The 24,784-nt window shown below is 38.5% G+C and overlaps 2 long non-coding RNA genes across 2 annotated transcripts; both read left to right on the forward strand.

Moving 5' to 3' along the window:
- Positions 1 to 11,625: 11,625 nt before the first annotated feature.
- Positions 11,626 to 13,316, forward strand: LOC147834770 (uncharacterized). The gene is made up of 2 exons (XR_015502179.1): positions 11,626 to 11,837; positions 12,925 to 13,316. It is a non-coding gene; the product is annotated as an uncharacterized LOC147834770 (long non-coding RNA).
- A 5,630-nt stretch (positions 13,317 to 18,946) lies between these two features.
- LOC101882447 (uncharacterized) lies at positions 18,947 to 24,706 on the forward strand. Its single transcript, NR_200078.1, is given in 2 exon segments — positions 18,947 to 19,041; positions 19,246 to 24,706. It is a non-coding gene; the product is annotated as an uncharacterized LOC101882447 (long non-coding RNA).
- Positions 24,707 to 24,784: the final 78 nt, after the last annotated feature.

A 24,784-nucleotide genomic window follows, 5' to 3' on the forward strand; every position in this document is an offset into this window, starting at 1 on the left:
CACATATGTTGCTCATGCTCAGCGACATGGACACCTCCAAATGATGTTGAAAGAGTCACATACTGTATTTATAAGGTGTACTTCACATAAAAATGTCATTTTTGTCTTCATATAATGCTATATTCGCGGCCGCGAAACTACATGTGATGTAAGCTCCTGACCATGAGCTGTTACCACAGAGAGGGCGGGTGCGTGCTCTGCTGAAAAATAGACGCGTGTGCGTCTACTTTAGTGAACAGAATCTGCATATGCTGTGAGTAACAGGTAATAAAGTTGTTAAAAATATTCAGTTTGTGGCACAGAGTGATCGTTTGAGGGCAGCGAATGAAGTATGAACAGCAAACGTCTGTGAAAATGAAACTGAAAGCATGCACATCGTTTAAATAATCATATCGCATTTTAGAGTTATTATGATTGCAACAAGCGTTTGATATGTTTTTTCTTTCATAGCGAACACAAAGTTGGCATGAAAATAAATGTTTACATTGTCAGTATAACTACTTTAGCCTATATAATTTTGATTTTACCAGTGAATTAAATGGTTTTATAATGTTGTCAATGACAGATTGCAAGCATAGGCCTATATCTCAAACATAATTCAACATGAGAATTATAAGTAGGATAGAATTATTTAAAGAGACCAGTAGACCTACACATAACATTATTATTGTTGTTTTACCATATGGTTGAGAAAATACAATAATAAATGCCGACTCATATTAACCTTTATTTTACATCTACAGAATCGTAGGAAAATCGTGATCTTTATTTTAAGAAAACAAAAAAACAAAAAACAAAAACGCAATTCTCATTTCAGCCAGAATTGTGCAGGTCTAATTTGACTACTAGTTTTACCAGTAAAACTGTGTGTGGATTTTTTACATACTTTCATTACATTACTTCATGTATTTAGATGCAAGGTAACTGATTATTTCCCAGAACTCATTGGAAAATCTGCAGTAACAGACTGTAAACCTTGTACACAGTATGGAAATGTTGAAAATACATTTTTAAACTGTGAAAAAACAGGTAACTGTGTAAACCTTGTTCCCTGAGGGGGGAACGGAAATGCTTTGTGGAAAACGTCCACTATGGGGATTTCGCCAGAAAGACAATCATGTGAGGAGTAAAATGGGCCAATAAAATGCCAATGAATTGGCTGCACCAGTGCACTCGGCTAGCAGCAATCACAATCAGTTGTGTATAAGACTGCCAGACATGCATCTCTTAGCACCATTTCTAGGTGAAGAAGCCAAACTACAGCTGTCAGCTGAGGCACAACCACGGTGGCGAAGGAACATAGCATTTCCCTTGTAACCATTCCGTTCCACAGCAGTAGGGGAACTCCAATGCTATGTGGAAAACCCACTATGGGGAAATGTATGAAAAACGCCACAATGGTTGAACCTGACCACATCGCTGGTTTGCCTGGCTCCAACATGCCCCCTGGCCCTAACTTACCATACTTACCTGATAAATGCTTAAAGGACTATTTGTATTTTTTGGGGAGTCGTTAAAAAAAATAAAAACTAAGTTGAGTTTTAAATTTTTTTTAAATATTACATTATGTTGGGAAAGCATGGCAATGCTGAATGGGGAGGATGCTGTGGAGTCCACTTGCTGCCCGAATGGAGAGACCTGATGGCAGAAAGACATATGGACCAACCCTGGGAAGGGGGAGTACACATTTGAAAAAACAGGCCCACCTGGAGGTGGGGGAACTATAGAAGGTACCTAAACCCAGAACATGGGTAGACTGAGCGGGCATGTCAACAATGTAGTATTATGTAGTATGTCCAGTATTACTTGGAAGATAAATATCTCACAAATGTTCAAGGTGTCTCCCAGCCTGCAGCTCTACAGATGTCTGTTAGAAAGTTGCCGCGTGCTAACACCTAAGAGGAAGTGACACTCCTAGTGGAGTACGCTCATCCTGGAATTGATAAGCAAGGAAGATCGCCAACCTCTGTTTGCATACGGCACTTTCCATTTGCCATTCATAACAGAAAAGAAGCTGCTTAGAGTTGTAAGCTCTAAATGCAGTCACACAGCACAAACAGGACATAGCAAAGAAGGGTCTGCTTCCTCCGTGAGCAGTGCTTGCAGTTTCACTATCTGTTCTAAAAAATGTACTGTAGGAACCTTGGGTACCTAGCTGGGCCAGGATTGTAGAAAATTGTAGGCTGGCTCAAATTGCTGGCGCACTTTGGTGATAAAAAATGCCTCCGGATACCCGACCCTCTTGACAGATACCAACGCGACCAGCCTAGCTGTCTACCTAGGTCGAGTCGAGTGGATCAGTCTGCCCTCTCGTCAACAGAGAGATCTCCAAAGAGGACATGAGAGGGGGACAGGATGGATTTAACCATCTAGCGTCTCACGCCTCTGAAGACTGGATGATAAGGTGATGCTTTCCCAGTGCGCCATCATCCCCGCATCCTTAGAGCGGAAATGATTGTAAAGCCAACCCCTCAGTGCTGAGGGAACAGCCTATGCTTCAGACAGCTGAAGGAAGATAGCATCTCACTGATCTGGCATGTCCAAGGTTCTTGTCGGAAAGAAGCACACCACACAGTGAATAGACTCCACTTCAGGGCATAAGCATGCCTCAAAGAGGGTGCTCTAGCCTGAGTGATGGTGGTAGGACTTAGGTCACCTAAGTACTTCTTGCTCCATTCATGGACCACACGTGAAGTTCCAGAGGCCCACAAGAACAAATGTGTATTTGTGCATAACCCGGGGCCAGCTGTGAGCCAGTGTATCAGTGCTGAGGGAGGCCTCGGTCAGGGAATAAAACCACCGTCAATTGGTGCTGTCGGGGGAAGCAACAGGACAACCTGGGCTTCTCCAAAGCATGCCTTTAACAGCTGGGCAGACCCAGGGTGGAGCCTCCATTCTCCCATGCGTGGAAGCTGCCATGTGAGCACATTAGCTGCATGGTCAAGCTCACCGGGGATGAGAATGGCATGCAGCGATTTTCACCACATATGACTCCAGAAGAGTAGATGCTAAGCAAGCTTAGACATGCGGCGAGAGTGTATACACTCCATGCTCTATAAATATGCCACCATTGCTGTGCTGTGCTGTGCTGTCTGATCTGACCAGCACATATTTGTTGTGGCTGCAAATGCCATATGCACCACAATCTTCTGAAATTAATTCAGTGGGACCACAGTTGTCTGGTCGAACTCTTTCAGACAGGTCAGCATCAGCTCATGGTGAGTACAGCTCCAACCTGAGAAAAGAGATGCTCTGCACAGGGGCAAACTTGCTGTTCTTTCTGTTGACCCAAAACTCCAACAGGTTGAGGTGCAACCTGTCCTTGTGCATAACCAGTAGATCCCGCAAGTAAGCTATAATCAGTCAGTTGTTAAAATAACTGAGAATGTGGATGCCCGCGAGCCGAAGGTGCATTAGGGCATCCTCTGCAAGCGTGGTGAAAACCAAGGAGCCACCGCACCTAGAAACGCATGGTTGTAATGACGTCTTTAAAAAGGCATGCTGCATGACTATGTTCTCTTTTAGGAGACTTTGCTTTATACTCACTGGTTCTGAAGTACCGGTCCAGTGAAACGCCCAGAAACGGGAGAACCCCAGCTCAACTGTCACTTCTCGCGCTGTCAACCTATAATTCTATATAGATCAGTGCATGTAACTGAGCCTCACTTTTTCATAAAATGATAATGAAAACTTTAGGTGCTGGTTTTATAAAGTTCTTGTTACATCTATGATGCCATACAAAAAAACTACTACATTTTGTCAAAAACTTACCTTACATGAAGAAATTCACTCGTCAATAGAGTAAAAATTTGCCGTGTTGTTCAATATTATGAAAATGACACAATTTTGCTGTGCACATGAACAGTAATCCTTGATAGGACAATCTGATGGGTAGGATGAAATGTCAGGACACCGGCCCCAGCTGCACACACATACCTACAATTTGTTGACTCCATTCTACATTTCTTGTTAATTTTTAACTCCTAATATGCAGCAGCATTTTATTAGCATGTATTTGTAATGTTTTATTTCTCTCTTAGTTTAAAGAGTTGTTTGTTGTCATTTTCACTTTTTTTGTATATTTGTCTGTATTTTGTAGATTGTACGGCAAGTATTTATATAGCACAGTTCATCCACAATGGTAATTAAAAATGCTTTACATAAACAATAAAAAAAGGAAATAAAAACAACAAAGAATTAAAATTATTAAAATGTGTTAAAACAGGTTTTTAAGGAATTATAAGAAAAGAAAGATGTGTGATCAGCAATGTTTTTATATGAAAGGCAATTCAATAAAAAATATATACATATATGCATGCATACATGTAAAGGTAATCAGACTGTTTTGCTATTTTGCCTTACCTTTGTGTCGTAAAAAAAGAATGTAGTAAACAAAACACACACACATACACACATATGCATGTGTAGTCAAAAGTTATGTTTGATATAACAAGATAATTATCGCAGTATTTCCTTAGGCTATTTATTTTAAAAATGGCTGAAGCAAAAGCAGTTTAAATAGGCCTGATAAGCATGTCAATATAATCAGGGCAGTGGCTATTTTCACTAAGTGCAAATAGCAAGATATGCTATTTACACTGTGGAAATAGCAAAAGATGCTACACAATATAGCAACAAAAAGTATGGTAGATGCTATTTGCACTCAGTGCTTATAGAAAGTATGTGCCATTTAGACTTTTGTTGTTTATAGAAGGTAGATGCTATTGCAATGTTACCTAAAGTATGTGTAGTAAAGTTCGTTGTGTGGGAAGAAGGAGACAGAGAACCCACGCAGTTTTTAAACTATTTATTAATAACAGTGACGGCAGCTCCTCATAACCGTCTAAACCAAAACAAAGCAACAGCTCCTCACGGACACTGCCGTCAAACTGAAAGCAAAAGTAAAATATGTCCGGGCCCGGTCCTCTCTCGGCTTCCTCTGCCATCGATCCTCCTCTTATAGTCCAGATCTCCTTCAGTGGGATTCATTCCGTTCCACGGCTCTCGGCCACGCCCCCTCGCCACAGTATGATGCTATTTACACTAAAAATTAATCATACAGTGTTTGCACAATAGGACTTGATAAGCAAATTTGTATTATTTGGTTTATACTATTTAGTTAAAACATTGTATTTACACAACATATTAATAAACAGGAAGGAAGTCATCAGATCAACTCTGCGTTGGAGAAGAACCACAAGAAACAGACCTTACAAACTGCATACTATTCACAAGCCATGACCTTTCAGAAGATCTGCAGTTTAACTACATGATTTTTTTGTGTCTTCATTTAGGATTCATGACATTACAACTGATCGTCATAAACGTGTGAACAGTTTTGAAATCTACACTTATATCTACGTAGACATTGAAAATGACACAGATTAAGTTGAATGTGCCTGTAACTTTTTTAAGTTACAAGACTGGAAGATAGGGCCTATTTTTAAAACAGAAGACATTGAATGGATTTAGGAAGGCATTAAATGTATATTCTGTGAGCGTTTTTTAATTACTCTCAAAGGAGGAACTGTAGAAATAGAAATTTCTATAATCTAATTTCAAATAAACAATAATCAACTTATAACTGAAAAGTTTTATGCTTTGGTTTTTGATTATATCATTTCATTAACAGCCAAGCCATGCGGGAAATTTACCCTTTGTCTTTCTGACTACTGGCTAAGCCAAAGAGACGCAAATGCTACAGGCAGGTTTTTAACGACTCTGCCTTTATCTTCGGATGTTGCTTTTATGCTACTTTTGTTAATTAACTTGTGTGGTCAGTAGCTGGTGCCGTGTCTAACACCTACATGCAGGTTATCATGCTGACTCACACTTAATTTGCATCCATCTCCCCTCCTCATAAGAACACATTATAGACAGAACAGCTTTGTCTTAATTCAGACTTGTGATAAAACTCGCAGACTGCAGACCTCCAGTAGGCTCTGCAGACACACACATCTCAATTAAGAAATTCTTCTGCTTGTTTCAAGTCTCCTGGACTGGGTTCCCTTCTTTTATCATTTATTTGAGAGAGAGAGAGAGAGGTTTAACAATACCTTTATTAAACCATTGCTCTTACAATCATAACAATGAACAATTCTCACATATCAGACATTTTGTCTCCTAAAATCTCAAAATCAATCCTTCAGTTTCATCAGTTACACAAAGAACTTCTCCTACTCACCAAATTTCAGAAAAATGTGCGATATCCTTTACTAATTTATAATATGTATATTCAATCTTTATTCTTGCATTTATCGTCCCTTTTGTGTCCATTTCAGCATTTATTGGACCTGTACCCAACCTCTTATTTTTTCTGGTTTTCCATATTGCCAACTTAGCTGACCTTAATATGAAATTCAGTAAACATTTTTTCCTCCTTTCCGAAAAATTATATTTTGGACCACTAATAAAATATTGATGAGAAAAACATTCTCCAAATTCTGTGAAACATTGTGTTAAAAAATTAAACTGTCCTTCCAACCTGGAACAATCCAAAAACAAATGACTAATTGTCTCGTCCACCCCACAAAACAAACACTCTTTTCTTACCACTGGATTAAGATGTGCCACGTGCCTGTTTGTAGCTATAGCCCCGTGCATTAATCTCCATTGCAAGTCTGCAGTTCGTTTCTCAACAGGCTGTTTATACAATGTCCTCCAATTTGCTTTAAAATTTGTCCCAAATTTATCTAACCACCTCCAAATCTTCACTCCTCTTAACTCGTTCTGGTGAGTGACTTTTACAGATGTTACATATAAACCTTTCTTTTTGATGTCTTCGAACTCATTCAACTTAGGATATTCAAATGATAGAATTGAGTGTCCAGCTTCTTCATGTCCATCATTAATAACAGCAGAAACTATAATAGGTGGAAATTTATAGTCCCCATCAAATTCTTTTGACAGCGCCTCTCTACATGCACCAGGCAGCACTGTCCACACCTCCTCCATGATTTTTGACATAAGGCGCAGAGATCGAAGGCCAGTAGCACTTTGCAAATCCTCTGCTGTTCTCCAGCCACCACCACTTCTTAAATCACCCAGCTTAGACCACAGCTTTTCACAGACTGGGATGATACAATCTTTGTTTTTATCAGTGGATTATGAAACAATGGTTCCTCCATTATCCATTTTTCAGGTTGCAATGTCTTTTTCCATGCAATGATCATTGATTTATAAAAAGATGTCAAGTCTGTTAGGTCCATTTCATCAAGTTGCAGTAAAAAAAAGTTGCTTGTCATACAATAATCCAGACGTCTTTCGTAAAAGTGCACAAGCGATACTAGTCCATCCAACAATTTCTTCATATAACAGTCTCTTTGCTGCTTGTAATCGAAAAGCATTTATGCGACTTCGCACATCAATCAAGCTTTGTCCTCCTTCATATACTGGTAGGTAAAGTGCAGGTGCAGGAATCCATTTTTGACCAGACCAGAAAAAGCCCACCAATTTCCTCAGAATTTTCTTAATTAATTCTCCTGGCGGTTCAAGTACATTCAGTCTATGCCATAATATAAAGGCTATCAGATTATTAACAATTAATACTCTGCCTCTATAGGACAGTTCGGGTAATAGCCAGTTCCATTTAGACAACTTGGCAACAACCTTTTCCAGTGTACCATCCCAATTCTTTTCTTTATATAGATTTTTCCCAAAAAACAAACCCAACACTTTAATTCCTTCCTTTCCCCATTTTTAACCCTCAGGAAGTTTAGGTGGTCCATTTTCAATCCAAGAACCTGTCACAAAACCTTCACATTTTATCCAAGAAATGATATTGTGATCAATAGATAAAAATTCAACATTTAGTTCATCTCTAATAGACACATCAATTGAATCCCTCATGAAAAACAAGTTGTCTAATATGGTACATCCCGGAATACAATACGTTTGCTCTTTTTCCACCACACTATGTAAAACATTCTTTATTCTATTAGCTAAAACTTTATATAGTATTTTATAGTCTAGACACATTAAGGATACTGGACGCCAGTTCTTTAACATACCAAGGTCTCCACTCTTTGGTAGCAGAGATAACACAGCCCTCTGACAACTAATTGGTAAACAACCTCTTTTAAAACATTCACAGAATACTTTATACAAATATTCACCTAAAATATTCCAAAAACTTTATAAAATTCTGCTGTTAGACCGTCCAGTCCTGGTGACTTTCCTGTGGCAAGCTGTTGTACAGCCTTCGAAAGTTCATCAAAAGTAATCATTACATCCAATGAGTTCTTGTCTTCAAGTCTTAGTTGTGGAAGATCTTTTAACAACCGATCTGTACAACCAGTATCACAGTCCACCTTTCCAAAAAGTTCTTTTTTTCCAGTTCATTAATTTCATGTTCCAATTTCTTTATATTATTTTTCACAATTATTGTAGCATTGTAAGAAAATTGTTGACAAAAAACCCTAATGTGCGCTTTTCCCAATCCCCACCATTGAGTTAGATTTTCAAAATCGTTCTTCTTTTGTCTCCAAATTTCCCAAAATTCCCAAAAACTTTTATAAAAATCTTTATCCTGTAATAATTTTACATTAAAATGCCAATAAAATTTTGGCTTTGAACTTTTTACTATATTGTAATCGAACGTCACCATATGATGATCTGAAAAAGCATTTGGAAAAATATTGGCATTAATAACTCTGTTCATTTCTGATTTTCTTATATATATCCTATCCAATCTAGCTCCCGTCACAATAGAATCTACTATCTTTACCCATTTATATTGCTTCACTGATGTGTTTCTACTTCTCCATACATCTATTAAACTTAACTCATTTATAATATCAAGAAGTAATTTACTAGACTTTGGATGGGATTCTTCTCCATTTCTATCTAATAAAAAGTTTGTTGTGCAGTTCCAGTCACCTCCTATTACAATACATATATTTCCATCATCTATTTCTTTAATTGCCTCATTTAATTTTCGAAATGTTATTTCCCGATTTGCTCCTATATTTGGGGCATAAATGTTAACAAAAAGGAATTTAATATTTCTTATTTCGGCCAAAACCAATAAAGTTCTAGCTTTTTCTATTTCTTTTGTCATTAAAATATTTAAATCTAGTGACTTAGAGAAAAGAATTGCAACTCCCATACTAAAATTTGTACCATGACTTAAACTACATTCTCCTTCCCACCATCTATACCAATCAATTTCATTATTACTATCAGAATGTGTAGCTTGTAAAAAGACAACTTTTACTTCATTTAATTTTATAAACTCCAAAAACATTTCTCTTCCCCCATTTATGTTTAAGGATCCTACTCTGAAAGCCTCCATAAAAGGATTCCAGAAATGGGAAAAGATATATAGTGAGGAAAAAAAGAGAAAGAATCAACCATAGTGCTTTGCTCATCCTAACTACTGTAAGCTAAATTTACTTGAATTTCCTTTTTTTAGGGGTTTTCCCCTTCCTAATTCTCGTTATAAACTTTCTCAATCTAAACCGTTTCTGCTTGTTTAATCTGTCTTCTCCAACCTTTTTCATCCAATGCAAAACAGACCATTCAAATTTATTGAGATCCGCAAAGTAGTCTTTCACCTCAACTACTTTACCAAACGTTTCATCCAAGAATTCATCAATTTCTTCTAACAAATAGGACTCGTCACAACCTATCTGTGATAAGTTTGACAAATCTGAAATGTCCGACAAAGCATCATCATCATTTCCTTCCTCTCCTTCCACATCATCCATTCCCATCAGTATATGCTTTGAAATAACTGTTTCTCCAGTACTACATTCTCCAGTGTCAACCAGCGCCGCTTCATTGACACTCCCTGTAATTTCCACCTGCCCTGCCTCCTCCACATTTCTCACCAACACTTTTTCTTGGACCACTTTTGTTTCTTTGTTAGCTTTTTCTGTCACCCCAGATATTTCCACTGCAGGCCTAACCTCATTCTCCACACTAGCATTGTCTGATATTTCCTCCCCTTGATCGATCCGATTTTCACCCGTTTCTTCCACATTGTATTGAGTCACACTGTCTGCGTCATTTTGACTTCTGTCAATCGTTACATTTTCTTTATGGGGACATAATAATCTGACGTGCCCCACTAGGCCGTAGTCAAAACACCTAATTTCCCCTGTACTCGCATATAGCATGTACGATTTTCCATCATGCACGCAACGAAAAGACACATTTAACGTCGGCTCATTCAAAAACATAAACACCTGCCGCCTAAATGATAAAACATGCTTCAGGGATTCATGTTTACATCCAAGCGGAAACATCTTGATTCCACTTGCAAGCTTTCCAAATTGCGATAACTCGCGTTTTATGTCATCATCGGGAATAAAAGGTGGCACATTTGAAATGGTTACTTTTACAGTTTGCGATACTAACGGTTGAACTATAATGAAAGCTCCACTTACCACTATTCCGCTTTCTACCAACAGATTGACCAGCTGCTCCTCCTTCAAGAAAACTACCACTGCCTTATTCATCCTGGACGCTGAAATGATATTGTCATGTCCAACTCTTTCAGCTACTTCAAGCCAAAACATCCTCCACGGCTACTCCAGCTTGCGCGATGTGCATCTAATGCCGTGCCGGAGTGACAGAGATGACGCTTGCACATCCATGTGCAACGCCATCCCCTCACTCGCCACTCGGACAAAAAACTCTCAGCAAGTTAATCAAAACTTACTCTCAGACTTACGTCTACAGTAAATACAACCTATATAAATCAATATCATTCAAGGAAAAAGTGAAAAAAAGTGAAAAAGGTCCATAGATTACCCCTTACCGCAACACCTCTCCCACTTCAAACCGGAAATTTGGTTAGAGAGAGAGAAAGAGAGAGAGACTTTTTTTTACTTTTAAGGGTCTCTTTATTACAAAAAACAATTAAAACAACATAAAACAGTTTAGCTAATTAAAATTTACATGGCATATTAAAAAAACAAAAACTTTTTTTTATAATTTGCTGATACTTATAAATAAATATTTAGAACATTTTCAGAGTCAGCATGACAAATACACTGATTTAGACCCCATTTGTAACTAAACATTGCCAGATCATTTACCATTTTATAAAACCCATACTCTACATTAATGTGAGATTTTATTAGTCCTTTTAATATTAAAAAAGCATCAGTTTAACCCTTGTCATTTAATTTACTTTTTCTTGACAGCCAAATTGCCGTCTTTGCTTGCCCCAATAAGATATTTAATAGAACATTATACTCTCTTTGATTTTGTTTATATTTAGGTCCATAAATAAACATTGCAGGTGTAAAGACCTCTCCAAGTTTTTGGAACCACTCTTCTGGCTGATAAAATAATGGCCGTAGCCTTTCACAATTAAGAAATAAATGGAAAACAGTTTCTGGTTCTCCACAAAAAGGACAGCCCTCCCCTATCTGAGGATCAAGGCGCGCTCTATAACAGTTTGTAGCAACAATACAGTGTAAAATCCCCCACTGCCAGTCTCCATTCTTTTTTTCAATTGGAGGCTTATACAGAGATCTCCAACAACCTTTTGGGGAGGCATTTGGTACAATTGTCTCTTTCCATTTGGTCTCTCTCACACTCTGGAGTTGAGACAGGTTTGAGGTTTTCACACACATCACATAAATGGGCTATATGCACGCATTACTTCCGCGTTTTGTCTAAGGCCGCGGTCCAGCTTCCGGTCTGGGTGATTTTAAGCGGAGGTAAACAGTATTATGGCAGAGTCGTCAATATTTACTCGCTGTTTGAGAGTAAATTATGGTCAACGATGTGCAAATGATTGTCCAGATGTGCTCTACAACATCGCAGAGCAAAGCTTGAGAAGGGTTTCAAGTTGTATGCATCTTCCTACCTGTGCAATTATGAAGGTAAGTTCAGCTAGCCTGAAGGCTAACTTTAGCGTTAATACTCTTACGATCCGTCCATCTGCAGCTTTATCACGCAAGTAAAAATAATCATATGTGTACATAATTCTGTCTCAAAGTGTCAGGTAAAAACAGGGCAGGAATAAGATCTCAGTGAGAGCTCATTACTACCGATAGATCTATGAAGAAATCGGAGTCTCCTCACCAGCTGAGAGTAGGACAGCATACATGTGAAGTTCTGTCCCATTCATACTTTTACTGTTCTAAAGTGACCACCACTGTTCAGTTCGGATAATTACAGAAACACAGATGCTGTCTTAGCTTGTAAGCATGATTATTGATCAAGATATATTAGGAATAAAATAATACAATGCCGTTCCATCCACAACAGACAAATAGCACTGTGTCAATGCTGAGATTTATTGCTGAAACAGTGGAGATAGCATGCTTTCTATTTAGTCGATAACATTGTTATTAAATGGGAGGGTGACCCAAAACAATAAGGTGTCATTAGTTAATTTCACATCAACAATTTGTCTATTTCAATATTTATTAGTTTTTTACATTAATGAACAAATGCTTATTCATTGTGCTTGTTAACTCACAATGTAATAGCTAATGTTAACAAGCATGACTTTGGATTTTTATTCATTAGTAAATTAGTTTAACAATGTTAACTATTAAATATTAAATAGTTATTTTAATAGTGAGCAAATACATTAATTAATGAAACCTTATTTTAAAGTGTGACTAAAGGGAGCTACTTTTAAATCATTTAAATTAATGATTTACTGTGTAGTTTAATCTGATGATATTGCTGCAGATGCCTTTAAAAAAAAGATATTTTGAAGAAAGCTGAAAACCTGTAACCATTGACTTCCATAGTATGAAAAAGAACTACTATGAATATCAGTGGTTGCAAGTTTCCAGCTTTCTTCAAAGTATTTTTGTTTGTGTTAAACATCAGAAATAAAACTCAAACAGGTTTGGAACAAGTGAAGGATGAGGAAATAGAATTTTCAGTTTTGAGTGAACTGCCTTTAATGACTCTCTTTAAAAACCTATTAATATTCTTGTTTCTGTTTTCTAGGTAACATTATGAGATTCAGAGCTAGAAAATGTTATGTGTATCCTGGAGCGGACATCCGTCAGAAGATATATGCCATCATCTGCTAGTTAATAGCTCCTGCTCTTGTGTGGCTGAGAGTGGGATATGCAAACATTTGGCTGCTTTGCTTTTCCAGACAGCCCATTACTCTGAAATGTGTAATGTGAGTTGTCACATGAACAATTGTTTGGAATGGATCAATTATGTGTTAAGTTCCATGAAACAGATGGGTGATTTATTTATTTATTTAATATGTATAAACCCAAATACCTCTCTATGCACAAGTTACAGAAGAAGCACCTGATTCAAGAAAACAACTGATTCAATGTCATTGTTTCTGTTCATCTGAATAAAATATTTTTTTCAAAATGTTACATTTTTTTGACAATTTTTATTTCAAATTACATACAGTGAATTATATTTTATATGTACAGTGAATAAAATAAAGGTCTTTATTCTGAATTTAAAAATTGCACTTAGAAAGTAGCTTAAGAAATGTTTATGTATATTAATGTTCATTTTTTTTACTTCAAAGGCAATGAAAATAAACTATTATTTGCCATAAAAGCTCCTTTCTTTAAATGTCTGCATCCGGTTGGCACTCGAGCCTCGATCAGTTTTCTAGACTGAAATTGTCAGCTACACTCTTGTTTTTTTCTGTTTCTGTAAAATTCTCACGTTTAATATCAACAACCCACCTCTTCTGCACGACTTTGTCTTTTGGAAACGTGTGGAAACTAAGGTAAGAGTTCAATTTTTGACGCTGTGCATTGCTGAACACAGCAGTGGTATCTACAAGTACTGTTCTCACGTCTTTGAAATGACACTTTTAAACGTTTAGATGTCATATTTATGTAGCTGACATAAACATATATAAGTGGGCTATAATGGCATAAAACATTAAGACAACTGTCCAAAACATTACTCGTTTTTATCAGTAGCACTCCTGTTGTAGCACTGTACTGTACGATCGGCGGAAGTAGGCTCGGGGACTTAAATTTTACCGGAAATGCGTCACGCGCCGCCGTGCATAGAGCCCATTGCTTTCTTTCCAGCAGTGCTAAAAAGTCTTGGTTCTGGTGTTTTAAATGATAATAAATTGTTTTCTGTTTCTGACCAAGTTCTTGTGTTGGCTGATATAACCAGCTCTGGGAATGCAGGAATCGTATTCTCTCCATTGTTGGTTGCTAATGACAAAATGTAATCCAATGGTAAAGACTCAACTATCTGAGTCAACAATTTTCCTGTTTCCCGAACAGATCTCATTCCCAGTTTGGATGCTAGATCCGGCAGTAAATCCAGCCATTCTCAGAAACAAAGGGTCCAATTTTGAATATATTTGCAGTCTTCAAAGCTTTTCTGAGAGCAAGTGAATTGAGAACATCCAGATCAAGAGCAGGATTGTAAAGTAGGGGTTCTTCTCTTGACCTCAGCCTTTTCACACCCTTGTGCTCCCTAAAGAACCTAAAAAGAGTCCATGACCTCAACATTGACCTGTAAAACGGTGTCAGTCCAGTAAGGTCTAATTTATTATTGGGGGTGGACGAGCTTGTGCACGTCTAGAACGTGATTATCTGTAATAGATCTTTTCATAATACAATACGACTGATCTTTATGTATAATTGTATTTATTGCAAGATTTAATCTATTTTACAAGCATTTTGAAAAGATTTTGTAATCAGAACTTAAAATTGCAACAGGTCTCCAATTTTTTAAAAGTGTTAAGTCACATTTTTTTTGGGAGCAATGTTAAAACTGCTCTTTGACAACTTAAAGGTAGAACACCTTCGTAAACACATTCTTGTAGTACTTCAAATACATCTTTTCCCAATTCAGCCCAAAATGCCTTATACAATTCAGCAGGCAGTCCATCCAACCCTGGTGTTCGTCCTGTGAAAAGCCCCTTAACTGCAGCAGTGACTTCCTCAAAAGTAGTATCAGCCTCAAGTGAAAGTTTAAGCTTTGGAGTTAAAACTGGGAGATCCTCCGAAAGAAGTCTTCTGCATTCCTCATTAGAAGGTTCAGAGGCATATAAATCAGAATAAAAATTGACAGCAAGTCTGCGCATTGTTACAGGGTCTGACGTGTTATGTCCATTACTATCTTTTTAAAAAATCATCAGTTTTTCTTGTCCCACATTTTTTTCCAAACTAAAAAAAAAAAAAAGAAGGTCCATCCACATCTCTTATTTTAAAAAAAAACGACTCCTTATCAGGGCTCCTTTAACTTTTTCATTTAAAAAAGAACTCAACTTCTTCTTTTTCTCAGTCAATCTATCTTGAAGAGTCAGGGTATCATTTTCATTCATGCTCTTTTCAATGTTAATGATATAATTTTCCAACCACTCCAAAGTTTTCTTTAAAATCAATGAGGAATGTGATGTATATTGCTGATAAAAACTATGGATATGAACTTTCCCCACTTCCCATCATTTAATATTGTTTCCGAAACGAGATTTTTCCATTTTTCAGGTCTCCCAAAAAACTTTAAAATTCTGGCAAAAATTTTTATCTTCAAGAAGTTTAACATTAAAATGCCAGTAAAAACTCTTATGTTTTCTCTCTACCAGCATACACTCAATTGTTATTAGTTTATGATCTGATAAACATATAGGGATAATTGATGCATTAGCAACCGTGTTTCTTCCAGTATGTGAAATATAAAATCTATCTAATCAAGCTCCAGACACCTTCCCATTACAAATTTTTATCCAAGTATATTGTTTCTCTAATGGGTTATATTCTCTCCAAACTTTCGAAAAGCAAATTTTTAAAATAATATTTGCTAAAAATGCAGCTGATTGTAAATGAGGCTCTTCTCCATTTTTGTCCTGAATAAAATGTAATGTGCAATTCCAATCTCCCCGTAATATAGCAATGTCACCCTCGTGCTGTTGTTTTAATATGTGCTCTGATTTAGTGAAGAACTGTATCCTGTCTGCTCCTCCATTAGGGGCATAAACATTTAAAAAAGAAGAAGAAAAAAAGCAATATTTCAGCTCTTATAACCAACAACCTGCCAGAAATTTCTTCCTTTTTTGACAGGATTTTTACTTTTAAAGTGGGGGAAAAAAGTACAGCCACTCCAGCACTCCAAGGATTTTCTCACCTTTCCACCATAATCCCCAATCAACCTCATTATCCATACAACTATGAGCTTCTTGTAGCATCACCACACTCAACTCTTTCCACTTTATTATTTCTGAAAGGTGACTCTTTTTTTCCCCCCATCTCTCATTCCATTCACATTAACTGACCCCACTCTCAAGACTTACATGTAAAAGGGAAAAAAAGAGAGGAAAGAACAGATAGCAAAGAGAAAAGAAACACCTTCATTTAATATTTAGTTTTCCCCCTCACTTTCCCTGGCTTCTTTCCACTTCTTATATTAGTGATATGTTTTCTTAATCGAAACCATTTCTGTTGTGACAGCACTTTTAGGCTGCTCACTTTTCTGGCCCGCATAACAGAAAAAATACATTTTTCTGTATCCGGGAAATAATCACTAATTTCAACATTCAAAAACATGTAAACTTGACGTCTAAACGAGAGAACATGTTTTAAAGCAACATTCTTACACCCAAGGGGGATCGTTCTGATGGGGCCTGCAATTTTCTCAAACCTTTGCAACTCTTTTGTAATCATTTCGTCTGAAATAAAAGCGGAACATTCGAGATCATGATTTTTACCCATATTCCACTCACAATCAGCTGATTATCTAAAGATTCCAATTTAAGGAATCAAACAACAGCTTTGTTTATGACAAGAATGAAAGAAAAATTCCCACTCTTAGAAATAGATGTGGTGAACTTAAATAATTAATATTATCCCACTTAAAAGACAACAATGACTTGCAACAGCTTAAAAACGACATGATGGACCTAAAACAAGAGACAGAATCCCTACAGAAAAACAAAGAGCAGATGTCAAAAGAGCTCCATAAAACAAGAGAAAAGCTGACAGAACTAAAAACAACATTTTGAAGACAATTAGCAGAGATTTAAACAGGAATACAGGAAGAACTCTCAGCCTTAAAATCAGAACTTCAAAAGAAAGATGAACTCATTGATAATATGAAGAACCAGCTTCTCCATTCATCATCGTCCAGAGACTCTCAAACCGAACACCTGATCTGTGAAGAGACCCTCACTGAGATTCAGTCCTTACAGACAGTGGATAAGCTCCAGCGTCCAACAGACCCACAATCCATCAAACCCACCTCACATACACAGGCTCTCATCCTCATGGACTCAAATGGACAATATCTAAAAGAAAAACTCTTATTTCCAGAAATCAAAGCACAGAAAAGATGGTGCCCAAACACAAATAAAACTCTTCAGATCTTATCTGACAAAAACCTGAATGAATCCTACAAGTACATCCTTAACAACACAGGGAAAAATGACCTGCAAGCAACCAGAGGCAACGTGGCTCCTCTGCTGCGAGGAGTGGCCATCAGAGCTTCACAGCTCTTTCCTGAAGCTAGAATCACCCTGTCCACATTACTGCCACGCAGTGACGTGCCATACCACGTGATCCATGGAAACAATGTGGAACTCTCCAGAGCCTGTGCGCTGATTCCTAATGTTCACCTGGCCTACCTTAAAGACATCAGGCCCCAAAACATGTATGATCAGGTACACCTCAACAAGACAGGAGTTCAGGCCTTCGCAATACTGCTGAAAGGATCAGCTCTGGGTTCATTAGGACACAGCAGGCCTCCACAGAAGCCCTCATCCCCAGACACACCTGCACCCTCCTGCACACAACAGGCAGAATCCAGCAACTCCAGCCCAGCAGCAACAGAACTACACACAGAGACAATTCTACCCTCCTACATACAATAGACAGGACTCGACCCCAACAGCTCCATCACACCAGCAGAGCCACGCAGCAGCCGTGCGACAAACACCAGACCCTTTAGCCACTGGACTCAATCAAATCAGACAACTGCTCATCATCATCTACTCCAAACTAGTGAAGCAAGAATAATACTGTATATATATATATATATATATATATATATATATATATATATATATATATATATATATATATATATATATATATATACACACACACACACATTTTACTATAGCTTACCTATATATTTTACAATATTTTTATTGTTAGTTTATCAATGAAATCGTTTAGAATTAGTTATTGGAATATTTAAGGTTTGCGTTCTTCAACTTTTGGAAACAAGTCTACAGACCAAGACCTACTTAATAATATAAAAAACATAGATATAGTTATATTTATCGAGACCTGATGTATTGTACCTGGTGTATTGTACTCAGTCAAACACTCCCAGATAAAATGTGGCCGTGATTCAGGTTGCAGTCTTATATGGCAAAGTTAATCTAAAATATCTGATTAAAGTCATGGAAACTAAAAATTCACTAATTTGGCTTGAATTAAAATCGATCCTGCAACAGAGTAATCTTTACCTATGTGCTGTCTATATCCCACCCCATGACTCTCCTTATCATAAAGAAAACTGCTGTCAGCAGCTGCGGAGAGACGTCCTGCGGAGAGACGTCTGATGCAGAAACATTTAGAGAAAAAATGTGGAGCTCTACAGTACACACAATGATAAATCTCTTTATGTCCACAAATTTCACTCAAGATACTAGTGGAATAAACTCTGCAACATCCAATCTTAATAACATATTTCAAACTTTGGCTACTATATCAAACATCAAACAACAATTCAAATTTGGAAAACACAAACAAAAAATTATAAAGGTTGGTTTGACAATGAATGCAAAAATCTCAGAAAAGACTTTCACCAAATTGCTAACAAAAAGCATAAAGATCCAGCTTATCAAACCTGTGTTGCCCTTTAAGAAGTTTCACTTTAAAATATCTTCTTTAAATATTTTAGATACATATTTCCTTTGTTAAAATGTGAAATTCATAATTTATTTAATTAATCTACTTCGTGTGTAAAAAGGAATACCTTTATTTTGCATTATAACATACTTCCTGTTTAGTCACTTCCTGTTAGTGTTCCTGGCTCTTTGTGGAAGCCATGTCAGACATGCGCTCTCTTGGACAATCTAAGCCATCCGCTTAAACTCATCATAGAGGCAATGCCGTAAGTTTATGTTTTGCACATTAGACATGTTGAAGACTTTATATTAGTGATTATTTTGTAAAAAAATGCAACGTTTAATAACTTTGTTTGCTAGTGTAATTCCTACTGCAGGGAGAACTGTAGTCTGTTTATGTTATGTATATGTGAGTGGAAATACCTGTCAAAACTCAATTTCTGAGAATTGTTTTGTTATTTTTGTTGCAGTTTTCACCATAAATGCTAATAAGAAGAGTGACAGTAAATGATCAAACTTGCTACGACTCTGTCTTCATTGGCTATGGTTTAACTCGGTGTTTAGTCAGTCACAACACACTGCACGAGAACACTACAGTGAAAAGGCAGCTTTGATGTGAAAGTGGTCAAGATGTCCGCAAGCAGCAAGTCGTCTGTGCGCAGTGCTAGAAGTGGCAAGTCATCTGCTTCATCAGAGAGTGTAACCCGTGCTCGGGCCAGAGCCGAAGCTGCTAAAGTCAGAGCATCATACGCTAGCCAAGAGGCTAAACTGAAGATAGAAAAGGCCACAAGAGAAGCGCAAAATCAGCTAGAAACAGTAAAATTAGACACTGAACTGGAAGTGTTAACACTACAACGAGAAGCTGATATAGCTGCTGTTGAGGCACAAGTACTGGAAGATGCTGAAATAGAAATGCATGCTGCAGCTGAAAAAGGAGAATCCGAAGAGAAAGTAAAAATTGAACGCACAAGTGAATATGTAAATTCTCAATTAAACCTTTCAAGCCATTACCCCTCCGCACACTTCTCAGCCTTGCCTAACGCTCCAGCATCTCATGCTGACTCGCACAACAGCTTCATAACATGGAGTCCTCCAGTAAAAGACCCTTCACATACACAGTCTATTAATGACAAGCCAAAGTATCAGGATGCTGATTTTGTACACTTACCTGCTGCAAACCTGTCTAGTCCATCCACGGGTATTATAAAATCTGAAGTTGACAGGACAAACCCCTTTATGAACATACATGCAAAGCCATATATTCCTCAGTGCATTCCTTCAACTAGCACGCCACCCCAGGCAGAGCCTTTGGCGCAGTATTTAGCACGACGTGATCTTGTTTGTTCAGGACTGTACCAATTTGACGATAAGCCTGAGAATTATCGATCATGGTGTTCTTCATTCACAAGTGCAGCTCGTGAAGTTAACCTCACAGCAACCCAGGAACTGGACCTCATGACTAAATGGCTTGGGAGGGAATCTGGTGAAATGGTGAGGCGCATCTGTTCAGTGCATGTCAGCAATCCCAATCTTGCATTATATAAGGCATGGGAAAGACTACGTGAGTGCTATGCTGCACCAGAAATCATTGAAAGGTCACTATTTCAGCGCTTGGACAGTTTTCCTAGGATCACAGCTAAAGACCACATCAAATTACGTGAACTCGGGGATTTGCTTATGGAAATCCAAGGTGCTAAAGAAGATGGTTATCTCACAAGCCTATTGTACCTCGACACCTCACGTGGGATTGCACCAATTGTAGATAAGCTTCCGTATGGGCTTCAGGACAAATGGGTGACTTCGGGGTCATGGTATAAAGAGAGTCATGGCCATTTTCCTCCATTTGACTATTTTTGCAGCTTTGTGTGTCATGAAGCGAAGAAGCGAAATGACCCTAGCTTTATGTATCAAAGCAGTGCTATGACAACTGTAAAATCAGACAAATTCACTGGGAAAAGTTCACACCAACAAACCCATCTCTGTTCACAAAACAGATGTGTGTGCAGTCAAGGAAAACCCTAACAAAATCTGTCCATTACACAATAAACCACACCCATTGAAAAAATGCAGAACATTTAGAAACAAACTCCTTGATGACAGAAAAGCCTTCCTTAAGGAGAAAGGAATATGTTTTAAATGCTGTTCCTCAATTTCTCATCACGCCAAGGAATGTAAGTCTTTTGTGAAATGTTTTGAATGCAACAGCACTAATCATGACACAGCCATGCACCCTGGCCCATCACCTCAAGTAGTCAAATCTCTTCCACCATCACAAGAGGACGGCGGGGAGGGAGAGGATAATTCTGATATGACGTCCGTCAATACAAGCTGCACAGAGATTTGTGGTCCTGGTCAGTGGGGTCGCTCATGTTCAAAAATCTGCCTTGTAAAGCTGTACCCAAAGGGTAACAAGGACATGGCCATAAAAGCCTATGTAATTCTGGATGACCAGAGCAACCGTTCATTAGCCAGACCAGAATTCTTTGAGCTGTTCAATTTGGAGAGTGAGCAGTTCACATATAATCTTAGAACTTGTTCTGGAACTGTAGAAACATCTGGCAGGAAAGCAGAAGGATTCCAGATTGAGTCTCTGGATGGCAGAGTTCTCATATCTCTTCCACCACTCATTGAGTGTCATGAAATCATGAACAATCGGTTTGAAATTCCAACTCCAAATGCAGTTCTTCACCAGCCTCATCTACGACACATTGCCAAGTACATTCCAGACCTAGAACCAGAAGCAGAAATACTTTTGCTACTAGGAAGAGATGTGATTAGAGCACACAAGGTCAGGCAGCAGGTCAATGGACCAAACAACGCCCCCTTTGCTCAACGTCTGGACCTGGGATGGGTGGTAATAGGAGAGGTGTGCCTGGGGAATGTACACAAGCCCACAGTTAACACATTTAAAACCAGTGTCCTGGAAACTGGTCGTCACTCAATTTTTCAACCCAGTACAAGCTTTATGCAGGTCAAAGAGAAACAACAGAGCAGTGTGTTTAAAAAGGCAACTGAGATGACACTTGGACAGACAGTGTTTTGCAAAACCGAGCATGACAATAAACCTGCCCCTTCTGTGGAGGACACAACCTTCTTGAAAATTATGGACACAAATGTCTTCAGAAATAAATCTAACAGCTGGGTAGCTCCTCTACCATTCAAAGAACCACGCCAACGCTTGCCAAACAACAAGGAGCAAGCTATTAATCGATTCTCAAGCCTGCAACGAACCCTCAAGAGAAAACCTGAGATGCAGCAACAGTATGTGGAATTCATGGAAAAGATCTTTACCAACGGACATGCTGAGGTAGCACCACCACTAAAAGAAGAGGATGAGTGCTGGTATCTTCCCACATTTGGGGTCTACCACCCCCAAAAACCCAATCAGATCAGAGTGGTTTTCGATTCCAGTGCTTGTTACTCTGGCGTCTCTCTCAATGATGTGCTCCTCACTGGCCCTGACCTGAATAATTCCCTTGTTGGTGTCCTGCTACGTTTTCGGAAAGAGAGGGTTGCAATCCTAGCTGATATTCAGCAAATGTTTCATTGTTTTTTGGTGCGTGATGACCACCGCAACTTTCTCCATTTCCTATGGTACAAAGACAACGATGTCAACAAGGAAATTATTGAGTATCGAATGAATGTCCACGTCTTCGGCAATCGTCCATCACCTACCGTGGCAATTTACGGACTACAGAGAGCCATCAGAGAAGGTGCAAAAGATCATGGTGAAGATACCATAAAGTTTGTGGAAAGACATTTCTACGTCGATGATGGTGTGGTATCTGTACCATCTGAAGCAGAAGCTATCGATTTGCTCCAACGAACACAGGCTTCATTAGCTGAGTCAAACCTACGCTTGCACAAGTTTGCTTCAAACTCTCAGTTTGTTTTGGAAGCTTTTCCTCCTGAAACTGTGCTCCAGTGATTAAGGACTTAGATCTGAGTGGAGAAACATCTCCCACACAACGGAGTTTAGGTCTGTTATGGGAGATCTCAACTGACACATTCACCTACTCCACATCCACCACTACCAAGCCATTCACCCGTCGTGGAGTTCTCTCCACTGTCAACAGTGTTTTTGACCCTCTGGGTCTACTGGCACCTGTCACGATCCAGGGAAGAGCCCTTCTTAGAGAACTTACCTCTGAAAGTGCAGACTGGGACACATCCCTTCCGGAGGTCAAACTAAACAAATGGGTGGCCTGGAGAAGTTCTCTTCAAGAGCTAGAAAAGCTTCACGTCTCACGTACATACACTAAAACCTCACTAACTGAAGCAGTGCATACAGAATTGTGTGTGTTCTCTGATGCATCAACCAAGGCCATAGGTGCTGTGGCATACCTGAAAGTGCTTCAGAAAGATGGGCAAGTTGAAGTAGGGTTTGTTATGGGCAAGGCGAAACTAGCACCCCTGTCCGAACCTACGATTCCCAGGCTTGAGCTGTGTGCTGCTGTCTTAGCAGTTGAGATGGCAGATCTCATTAAGGATGAGCTAGATCTGGAATTAAATGACATAAGGTTCTTTACAGACAGCAAAGTGGTCCTTGGCTACATTTATAATGAGTCAAAGCGATTCTATGTGTATGTTCACAATAGAGTCCAGCGCATCCTACAGTCCTCAAGACCTGAGCAATGGCACTATGTACGTACTGAGGAAAATCCAGCAGATCATGCATCGCGATCCTTACCTGCATCATGCCTGGCGCAGACTTCCTGGTTCACCGGTCCCTCCTTCCTTCGACAGCCACCTGCAGAAAAAACAAAATCAAGTAAAATGTTTGAGCTAATTAAGCCTGAGAATGATGCAGAAATTCGTCCTCAAATCCAAACATGTGCTACTTACCTGGAGGAAGCAGGACTTATATTTACCAGATTTCAAAGGTTCTCCACCTTCACCTCTTTAGTAAGAGGAGTAGCGCTTCTAGTTCATGTCGCCAAATCCTTCAAGCACTCAAACCAAAACAGCAAATGCAAGGGTTGGCACAAATGTGACTTACCACGTACTCCAGATAAGATGGACCAAACAAGGACCTGTATACAAAGCAATGGAGACAAGTTCAGGCGCTTGCAAACCAGTTCTGGACACGCTGGAGCCGTGAATACTTGCCTTGCTTGCAACACTGACCGAAGTGGACAGTACCTCACAGAAACCTTCAAGTGGGAGATCTAGTTCTGCTCAGGGATAAGCAGATAGCCCGCAACTGTTGGCCCATGGCCAGAGTCTCTGCTGTATTCCCAGGAAAGGATGGATATGTGAGAAAGGTTGAGGTTTCAACAACTGACCAAGGGAATATAAAAACCTTTCTAAGGCCGATTTCAGAGGTTGTTCTGCTTCTACCCAAAGACTGATCTGGAGATTAGTGTATGGCCCAGAAGTTCATAGTGACCTTACATAGGTCAGGCGGGGAGTGTGTTGCCCTTTAAGAAGTTTCACTTTAAAATATCTTCTTTAAATATTTTAGATACATATTTCCTTTGTTAAAATGTGAAATTCATAATTTATTTAATTAATCTACTTCGTGTGTAAAAAGGAATACCTTTATTTTGCATTATAACATACTTCCTGTTTAGTCACTTCCTGTTAGTGTTCCTGGCTCTTTGTGGAAGCCATGTCAGACATGCGCTCTCTTGGACAATCTAAGCCATCCGCTTAAACTCATCATAGAGGCAATGCCGTAAGTTTATGTTTTGCACATTAGACATGTTGAAGACTTTATATTAGTGATTATTTTGTAAAAAATACAACGTTTAATAACTTTGTTTGCTAGTGTAATTCCTACTGCAGGGAGAACTGTAGTCTGTTTATGTTATGTATATGTGAGTGGAAATACCTGTCAAAACTCAATTTCTGAGAATTGTTTTGTTATTTTTGTTGCAGTTTTCACCATAAATGCTAATAAGAAAAGTGACAGTAAATGATCAAACTTGCTACGACTCTGTCTTCATTGGCTATGGTTTAACTCGGTGTTTAGTCAGTCACAACACACTGCACGAGAACACTACAAAA

This window comes from Danio rerio, chromosome 11, assembly GCF_052040795.2.
Source record: "Danio rerio strain M-AB ecotype USA chromosome 11, GRCz13ab, whole genome shotgun sequence".
Classification (NCBI taxonomy): domain Eukaryota; kingdom Metazoa; phylum Chordata; class Actinopteri; order Cypriniformes; family Danionidae; genus Danio; species Danio rerio.